This window comes from Zonotrichia albicollis, chromosome 9 (genome assembly GCF_047830755.1).
Source record: "Zonotrichia albicollis isolate bZonAlb1 chromosome 9, bZonAlb1.hap1, whole genome shotgun sequence".
Classification (NCBI taxonomy): Eukaryota; Metazoa; Chordata; class Aves; order Passeriformes; family Passerellidae; genus Zonotrichia; species Zonotrichia albicollis.
This window is the reverse complement of record NC_133827.1, coordinates 23,702,698-23,712,269: the sequence shown is the minus strand read 5'-3', so window position 1 is coordinate 23,712,269 and position 9,572 is coordinate 23,702,698. Positions and strand designations below refer to the sequence as shown.

The following is a 9,572-nucleotide window of genomic DNA, read 5'->3' as shown; positions in this document are numbered from 1 at the left end:
GTGCTGGAGCAAAGCCCCCTCTTCCCAGCTGGCCCCAGCCCCCAGCATGGAAAGGCTGACGGCCCTCCAACACTTCTGTGCCAGGGCCCAGCTGAGGCAGCCCAAGGATCAAGCCGGACAGCCTCCATGAGAGCAGCTCAGCCCACAGGGAGGGATGGAGCGGGCTCAGGCTTACCTGGTTCCTAGAGGAAAGGCAAGCCAGAGAGCAGGATGCAGAGCCTGCAGCAGAGCAGCCTTTTATGCTGGGTCCCAGAGCCCTGTGGGGCCACAAACATTCCTTGTTTGTGAAACATCCAAACTCCTGGGAGTGGCCACTTGCCAGGCCTCGCTGCTGATCAGGTCCCTGACTCTTTCATCTCAGGCATTTTTCTTCCTCTTTGTAGAACCCAAAATCCTTTGATGACTCTTAGAATCACTTTGGGATGGAATGGACCTAAAAATCATCTACCTCGACTCCTCTAAAATGGCTTTTAAAATATCTCTGGACAACCTATTCCAAGTTATTGTGCCTCTCCAAGGAAAAGATTCCTTCCCAATATCTACTCGAAATGTACCTGCTTTTAGTTTTGAACTGGTAGCCCTTGACCCATCCGTGCACACTCCAGCCAGGTATCCTTCCCTTTCTTAACTGAATGTCTCCTAGAAGCCCTCTCCTCTCCTTGCTGTACAACCCAAATCCTCTCAGCCTGTTCTCACAGGCTAATGGCTCTAGCTGCCTGGTGCTCTTTGTGGCTCCTCTGGACCCACAGCAGCAAGCCCGTGTGTTTCGTAGGCTGTGGGTCCTAGGGCTGCAGGCAGTACCCCAGGTACGGTGTCAGGAGAGCCAAGTAGAGCAGGACAATCCCCACCCTCAACCTGCTGCCCACACGACTCTGGATGCAGCCCAGAATAAGATTGGATTTTTGCACTGGGCTGCTCGCTGGCAGTGCAGGTTCATGTTCGGTATTTCAGCCACCAGAACCTGCAGGTCCCCCTCCACAGGGCTGCTCTCATTCCACTCAAGGCCTACTAGGCTGTGTCCAGGTTTGGGATTGCCCTGACCTTGGCATTTGACAACCAGAGCTCTGGCCTCAGCTTGGCAAGTTGGGATCCTCCAGAAAACAAGGAATTCCACACGTAGGAAGGTGATCAAAGGCATGACTGCATCTCTCCCTGAAAGACAAATTGACCCATTTCCCCAAACACACACTGACCCACTTTGCTCAGTGTGTCCAGCCCTGAGGTCAGGATCTGGATGGCAGCTTTGGGGCAGAGGCTGAGGGCAGGGAGCCCAAAGCTCATGGCTCCTTTTCCTGGGGCAGGCATCATTTGCCCATTCACCTAATATCACACTTCAAAGGGATATTGGATCAGTCTCCCAGAGCCTGTGGGAATCATTGAGCTGTGAAAGAGTTGGGAAAATCCATGAGCTTCAGGCAAACCCTGAATCATGCTGAAGTGGAAATGAGTGCACACAGTGCCCTGGACTCTGGCATTCCAGGGATACCACAGCACATGGCCTCTTTCCTATGAAATATTTTGCCTTTGTCAGGGGCAATCCCAGACGTTTTAAGACCAGTCTGAGATCACCTTGGATGTCCATGTAATCCTGTGCTGCTGCAGCTGCAGCCTTCCACAAGGCTTTGCCATTAGGTGACTGCTCGCGGGCCCAGGGGATGCAGGGCAACCCAGGATAATGGAGAGTGGGGGAGACCTGTGGCAGTTCTTTGCTTCCTCTCTGAGAAGAACAAACTTCCCAGCTGCCCCAGAAGCTGTGGGCCTTGTCCCATTGTCCTCTGAACACTGCCACTGTCAGACAGGTGCCTGTCCCATGAGCAGCACTTCCAGGGATGCCCTGCACCCCCAGGAGGCCACCAGGAGATGGAAAGGGCTCCTACAGCTGAACCTCCCAGGGCCTCGATGGGGAGGACCAGCAGGAGATGACACTGGGGCTGCCTGCACTGCTGAGCCAGGGGTGGAGGGGGACATGGAGCTGCTGCCTCCACCACGTCCTGGCAGTTCTGGAGAGAATGGAGGCAAACTCTCCTGAGAGCTGCACTGTCACAGGGCAAGAGGCAGAAATCAGAAGAGGCAAGAAAGGAAATGCCAGAGTTCCCTGTGGGAGGACAAGGGACAGGCTTGGGAGAGCTGTACAAGGTGTAGTGTCCTCTTTTCTAAGCTGTGTCTGTGCTTAGATGTCAGCAGGACAAGGCCCAGAGCCTGCTGAGCAACTGGGGCAGTGTGATCTGCCCAGAGCAGTTGACAGGAGCACAAGAGCTCCAGAGCTCCACACAGACCTGCTGGGGTTGCTGTGGGGTACTCTGAGTCATTACAGTCCTTGAGGTGCCCCCAAAAGACCCTGCCAGGGGAGACAGCAAATGCAGGAGATTGCAGATAAGTACCAGGTGATCCATGACTGGGAATACAAGGTGGGGAAATACCCTTCATGGCAGCAGAACATTGAGGGTGTGAGCTCTGTTATCCCTTGAGTGCCTGAGTCTGCAGCACCCAGTCCACTGAAGTCCATACTGGGTGACTCAGGTTTGCCTGGAGCTCAGGGAATTTCCCAGCTCTTCCACATGACGATGACACCTGCTCTGCTACTCTGGGAGACTGATCCCATGTCCCTTTGAAATGTAAAAGGCATGGAATGGGAAACCCCATCCCAGAGCCAGAAAACAGCAGCCATGGGCTCCCTGCCCTCAGCCCTTTCCCCAAAGGCACCAGCCAGGTCTCTGTCCCTGGGATGAGCACGCTGAGTAAAGCAGGTCAGTGTGGCTGTGGGTCTGTCTCAGGGAAGGACACAGCATCTCTTTGATCACAAAACCAGGCCGTGGCACAGCCTGTGACTGCAAGCAAGTTCCCCATGGCTGTCACTCAGGCCTGCAGGGGACATCCTTTCAGGACAACATGGACTGCCCTTGATCATGAGCTTTGCCCCCACCCTGCACAGTTGGGTCTCTTCCCCACTATTTGACTCTGCAGTGTTGACTTTGTGCCTCAACTGACCCTCAGTCTTCTGTATATCTGTGATAACACATGGAAGAAATTACACTCAGGATGAGCCTGAGTGTCTGCGCTGAAAGCTCCTGAGAGATGAGCTGAGGCGTCACTTCATGGCTGAATTTAACTGTAACTGGAGCACAATTAACCATCCAGTAGAACAAGTGACAGAAACTTATAGACACTATGAAATTACATATAAATTCACCCTATCAACAGGCTGGGGACCCCCAAGTCACATAGCCTTGCGAAGCTGGGACACACATTAATAATTTCCAATATTGGTGCTGTGAAACTGGTGAAAAATGCCTGAGATGAAAGAGTCAGGGACCTGATCAGCAGCGAGGCCTGGCAAGTGGCCACTCCCAGGAGTTTGGATGTTTCACTAACAAGGAATGTTTGTGGCCCCACAGGGCTCTGGGACCCAGCATAAAAGGCTGCTCTGCTGCAGGCTCTGCATCCTGCTCTCTGGCTTGCCTTTCCTCGAGGAACCAGGTAAGCCTGAGCCTGCTCCATCCCTCCCTGTGGGCTGAGCTGCTCTCATGGAGGCTGCCCGGCTTGATCCTTGGGCTGCCTCAGCTGGGCCCTGGCACAGAAGTGTTGGAGGGCCGTCAGCCTTTCCATGCTGGGGGCTGGGGCCAGCTGGGAAGAGGGGGCTTTGTTCCAGCAGAAGGGGATCAATGGGGCTCAGCCTCAGGGGGATGTGCCCAGCAGAATTTGCACCTGCCCTGGTGTAACAAAATGTGCCAGTGCTAGCAGGGACCTTGTCTGACCCGGCCATGTGTGCTCTGGAGATGGGCTGTGACCAGTCTTTCCACAGGGCCCTTAAAGCCACTGTGCCGGCTCCTCTTGCTGAAGTGGGGCGGCCTTCCCGTGCCGTGCCACTTGCAGGGCAGCAGGAGGGTGGTGGGAGCTGTAGGCACAGAGTGTGTGTTGGAGACCAAATGTGTCCCTGGCGAGAGCTGAGGGACAGAGAGACAGAGTGATGCTGAGGCAGGGTGGGGCTCCCTGCTCTGTGTTGCAGCTTTGCCTCCCGCACCGAGAGATGTCTTGCTGCAGACCCTGTCCCCCACGGCCCTGCGGCCCCTGTGGCCCAACGCCCCTTGCCAGCAGCTGCACTGAGCCCTGCAATGCCCGCTGCGCTGACTCCACGGTGTACATCGAGCCTTCGCCGGTGGTGGTGACCCTGCCGGGCCCCATCCTCAGCTCCTTCCCTCAGAGCACGGCCGTGGGATCCTCTCTGTCAGCTGCTGTGGGCAGCTCCCTCAGCACCGCGGGGGTTCCCATCTCTTCTGGGGGCTCCCTTGGCCTGGGGGGCTCAGGCCTGTGCCTGCCTTTCTCCCGCTGCGGTCAGATCTGCTGAGGCCGGCGCATCATCCCCGTTCTCCTTGGCAGACGGGCCCATCTCTTGCCCTCCCTGGCCCCCCACACGTTTTTCTTTGGTCTCTGTTCTGTGCCACCGCTTTTGCTCCTTCTCATTAAAGCCTTTGTGCCGCATTGCTGCAGAGTCGTGGTCCTTTGTTCTCCTCCTCCCTCACCTACCACCTGCCCTGCCAGAGTGAGCACTGGCTGCTGTCCTGAGCTTAGCAGCAGCTGCACTAAGAACTCCCAGAAATTAGACCAGAGCACCAAACCTCATTGGTCACTGTGCTTGAGTCTGGAACCCTGAGATCACAGCCCTGCGCTAATTTTTTTCTTGTGAGAATTATTTCAGATATTTTGAGGGACATGTCATTCCTGTCAAAGCTTCTTCACAAAAGCACAGCAAAATCAGTCTTGTCTCTTCCATTAGTGATGTGTGGTTGTGTCAATGGTGTGAGTACAGCATTGTGGGCTGGAAAGGAGAAAAGCTCTTCTTTTCATGCCTGGGTATCAGCAGTGCGGCTTCAACAGAATTTGACAGGAAGTTTCACTCTGTTACTGACTGATTGGATGTAGCAGAAATAGAATATTGATTTGAAATGTTTAATGTTTTATAGGGAGGCTGTGCATTGAGAAGTGTACAGTATGGAAAGTATATGGATACAAAATGAGAAGGATACAAAAGTTTTTGTCACTTGGCCTACAGTCACAGCATGGACTTAATTTCAAATTCACAGTGAGAACATTCATTCCATTATCTATTCTCTCTCTCACATACACACAGAGACACACACACAGACACACACACAATCATCCACTTTGTATTTAGGTGTGTAAATGCAACTATTGAAAATTCCCCTTGAAAATGACCAGTCTTAGAAAATATTTTTCTTTCCTGAATGTCACAACATTTGTGTTTCACACTTTCAAAGAAAGTGCCAACACAAACTGTGGCCAGGATGAAACCCTGATCTGACTAAAGCCCACTCTCTAACAACCCTATGAAGAGTGGCCCAAAATGGGAGCATTTGAGCTCTCCTGGCCCACAGCAGGCTGTGACCAGCAATGGCCCTGATTGGGACAGCTCTCACAGCCAGTGAACTCTCAGGGTTGCTGTACTTGGAGGATTGCCCAAGAAGGACGAGGCCGGGGCTGATACCCTCACTCCTTGAGGCCTGACCCTTCCCCCTTGGGGAGATGCAAAGGCATCCAAAGTGAGTGTTTCACTGACCCCTGAGGGGAGTTTTTCACAGGTACGTTGCTTGTACCGACTCTTCATGTCTGTGTGCATGCACATCTGCATGTATTTGCTATGGCAAATCTGGGAGAAATACTGCTTCCTTGGATGTCTAAGTACCTTGGAGATCTAAGTATGCTAGGCCTGTCAGGGAGGTTAAGTTCCAGATATAGACTGACCTAAATGGTGCTTAGTGTTGTTTTTGCTAAGTTGCTAAGTATAACTTTGAAGTTGTAAGTGAAGTTAAATGCTATGAAGTGCTTTTACTCTGTCAAATTTAAAGGGCATCATATTAGTTGGGTTATAGGTATAAGTTGAGTTAAAATACTGTTAAGTGTGAGCGCTGTCAATCTTTTAGCCTGTGTTCCTTAATATCCTTGCCCTCACTGTCTTTTGTCACACACACACACAGATATTCATACACATAGATACAGTACCACACACAACACCTTGTTTTCGATAGTTGTTGGTTGATTTCTGTTTTGATTACATGGATTTTGTTTGGTTTTGTTGTTGGTTGTTTTATCTTGTTGTGCCTTAAGTTTCCTGTAAGTAGGAGAGTGAATGTTGCCCAGGCAGTTTTTTGTTGATATTTGTTTAATATGCAAAGTGTTTTTTGCTGCTGGCTTGGGAGTGATTTGTCAGGCACGTGCAGCAGTGTTTGTTGAGAGGAGCCTTGTGCAGCAGTGCGTGGGTGTGGGTGTGTTGGCCCAGGGCAGGTGATGAGCAGGGCAGGGCTGGAGCAGGTAGTTGTGGCCGAGTGGTGAAGGCGATGGACTAGAAATCCATTGGGGTTTCCCCGCGCAGGTTCGAATCCTGCCAACTACGGGCACGCGCCCCTTTTGGGCTGCGGGCATCTGACCAGGGGCACAGGCAGCACCCACAGGTGGGTGCCATGGAAAGCAGCTGCACCTGCCCCAGGGCTCCTGCACTTGCAGCCCCTACAATGGAAAAGGACAGGGGAAATGCAGACTGCAACTGAGCATTTCATCCCCTCCCAGTGGCACCAAGTGTTAAATGCAAGGATCCTCAGCTTGAAATCCTGCTTGGCACAAAGTGGCCAGAACTCAGAGCTTTTGCATCAGAGCAACCATGAGCAGCATTGAGCTGGAAAGGCAGAATTTGCAGAACCAGAAGACGAGAGTTCTTTTTGCTGGCAATTAATTTTGCATGGGTCGAAAAGGCAACCCATGTCAGTCATTGGCCATCAGAGATCTGAAGTGTTGGGCAGGAGCAGTGGTGCAGCGTGCTGGGAGCACAGGTGTATTTGTGGTGAGGGCTGCAGGTGTGAGGATGTTGGTGGGTTTCAGGTGGGCTGATGGATGGGCAGGCTGCAGGCTGTGTGCAGGGTGGGTTGAGCAGGTGCAGGGTCAGGGTGGGTGTGGAAGGGGCAGTGAGTGTGCAGGGGTGTGTGCGGGAGGTGTGTGAGAAGGGCAAGGGCAGGCACTGGAGGTGCATAGAGCAGGCTGAAGGGAGGTGAATGGTCAGGGTGTGTATTCAGAGGGTGGGGGAGGCGGATGAGAGAGGAAGGGCAGCAGTGAGGGGCAGCAGTGGCGGGCAGCATGAGGCTGCACTGAGGGCAATGGCAGGCAGGCATGAGGAGGAGCAGAGTGGCGCAGCGGGAGCGTGCTGGGCCCATAACCCAGAGGTCGATGGATCGAAACCATCCTCTGCTAAGGCACTTTTTGCACTCAGCCTGCCTTGCCCAACAGCTTTGACGCTGCTTGGCTCCAGCTTTCTGGCTGATGCTGGCCATAGACTTCCTCATCCCTCTACGTCCTTTGAGTAAAAATGATAAAACTTGTGTAAGAGCACCTCGCCTCTCCTGGTCCCGAGAGCACGGCCCCTTTCCCTCCACAAGTTCTTCTCCCACAGAGCAGCTGAGCTGCTGCTCATGCTCTCCTGAGCCGGAATGCTGCCCAGGTCTCTGGGCACCTCCAGCCCAGCAGGCATACACTGGCTTTCAGCCAGATCAGCCTTGGCAAAAGCCAAATGCAGAAATGCAAGGGCTTCCCTGGATCCTGCACAGACTCCCAGAGAGTGGTGAGACTCTGCAGCCAAGTGGGAGAACTTTGTGCTTCTCCACACCTGGGCATCAGGCTGGGGTTGCAATGGGTCTGAGACACTGAGTGGCCTTGTCCTTGCTTTGTCTCCAGCCGTGCTTTGAGCAGGCATTTGGACTTGTGTCCTCCTGGGATGCCTCACAGTCAAGTTCCTTGCGGGTGGGAATAGTTCCCAGAGAGGGTTCTGTCCTCGTTGCTGTGCAGCATAGGCAGTGAGTGACCTTGTCTCTCACAGGAGCTGAAGGTCAGTCATTGCTCTGCCCTTGGTGTGTCAGCTGTCCTTTGTCCTTGCTGCTCCAGCCCCTTTGCTAAGATCAGCAGAGGGTCTTTGTTGAGCTTCTGTAGAGATGGGGCAAAGTTTCCCTCTCCATAGTCCTTAAGGAGCTGGAGTGGCTTGGTCTGGAGAAGAGAAGGCAAGGGGGCTTGTGGTGCGTGAAGGTAACTTGGGCAGGTAAGTGTGCCTGAGTGAGAAAGGGCTTGTTGCAGCTTGGGGAAGAGAAGATGTTGGGTGCTTTGAAGCGTGGCACGTGTACGAGAGGCCATGTCAGGCTTGGAGGTAGCTGTGGTGCTGTTGGCCTGAAGGTTGGTGTGATGGGTGAGTTTGTGTGGGGCGTGCAGGAAGGCTGCAGGTGGTGTGAGATGTGCAGAGCAGTGGAGAGGCAGGCAGCCTTGTGTGGGGCCATAAGGCTGAGGCAGGCTGAGCACAGGGGCCCCAGGTGAGCTGGGCAGGAGGTCCTATGGTGTAATGGTGAGCACTCTGGACTCTGAATCCAGTGATCTGAGTTCAAATCTCAGTGGGACCTGAGCCTTTTGGTTGCCTCAGCATGCTTGCCCTCAGCATGCACACACTCTCAGCCCTCTCCTCTGCTGCTGCTGCACTTCTGCACTCTTCTCTCATCCAGCACACAGCACCTGAGCTGCACAACATCCACTCCCAATGGGGCAGGTACAGGACTCTGCTCTGGGACCACTGCCTCCTGTCTCGGAGGCATCAGAAACTGGAGACTGGGATACACGCTCTGGGCAGATGTTTCCAGGTTGGATCATTTCCACAGGAACAGCAGGGCATTCTGTGTGCCATTACTGGTAGGCCCAACCCCTGTCCCCTGCTCCTTTCTTGATCCTTTCCTCTACGGCTCCTTTTCCTCTTTTCCCTGCCAATTGCTTTCTATTGCTCTGCAATCCATTCAAGGAGCTCCACCAGCATTGGGCAATGCCCCATCATTGGGCTTCCATTTGTTTCCGTGGCAGAGGGAAGGATCTCCCTGGCAGAGCAGGTGGTAGGTGAGGGAGGAGGAGAACAAAGGACCACGACTCTCCAGCAATGCTGCACAAAGGCTTTAATGAGAAGGAGCAAAAGCGGTGGCACAGAACAGAGACCAAGGAAGACGTGTGGGGGGCCAGGGAGGGCAAGAGATGGGCCCGTCTGCCAAGGAGAACGGGGATGATGCGCCAGCCTCAGCAGATCTGTCCGCAGCGGGAGAAAGGCAGGCACAGGCCTGAGCCCCCCAGGCCAAGGGAGCCCCCAGAAGAGATGGGAACCCCCGCGGTGCTGAGGGAGCTGCCCACAGCAGCTGACAGAGAGGATCCCACGGCCGTGCTCTGAGGGAAGGAGCTGAGGATGGGGCCCGGCAGGGTCACCACCACCGGCGAAGGCTCGATGTACACCGTGGAGTCAGCGCAGCGGGCATTGCAGGGCTCAGTGCAGCTGCTGGCAAGGGGCGTTGGGCCACAGGGGCCGCAGGGCCGTGGGGGACAGGGTCTGCAGCAAGACATCTCTCGGTGCGGGAGGCAAAGCTGCAACACAGAGCAGGGAGCACCACCCTGCCTCAGCATCACTCTGGCTCTCTGTCCCTCAGCTCTCGCCAGGGACACATTTGGTCTCCAACACACACTCTGTGCCTACAGCTCCCACCACCCTCCTGCTG

At 54.1% G+C, this 9,572-nt stretch overlaps 3 non-coding genes across 3 annotated transcripts; all 3 read left to right on the top strand.

The window, feature by feature from the left end:
* The first annotated feature begins 6,327 nt into the window (after nt 1–6,327).
* On the top strand, nt 6,328–6,409 carry TRNAS-AGA (transfer RNA serine (anticodon AGA)). The gene has a single exon. It is a non-coding gene; the product is annotated as a tRNA-Ser (tRNA).
* Nucleotides 6,410–7,185: 776 nt separating this feature from the next.
* Nucleotides 7,186–7,257, top strand: TRNAM-CAU (transfer RNA methionine (anticodon CAU)). Its single transcript has one exon. It is a non-coding gene; the product is annotated as a tRNA-Met (tRNA).
* Nucleotides 7,258–8,375: 1,118 nt separating this feature from the next.
* Nucleotides 8,376–8,447, top strand: TRNAQ-CUG (transfer RNA glutamine (anticodon CUG)). Its single transcript has one exon. It is a non-coding gene; the product is annotated as a tRNA-Gln (tRNA).
* Nucleotides 8,448–9,572: the final 1,125 nt, after the last annotated feature.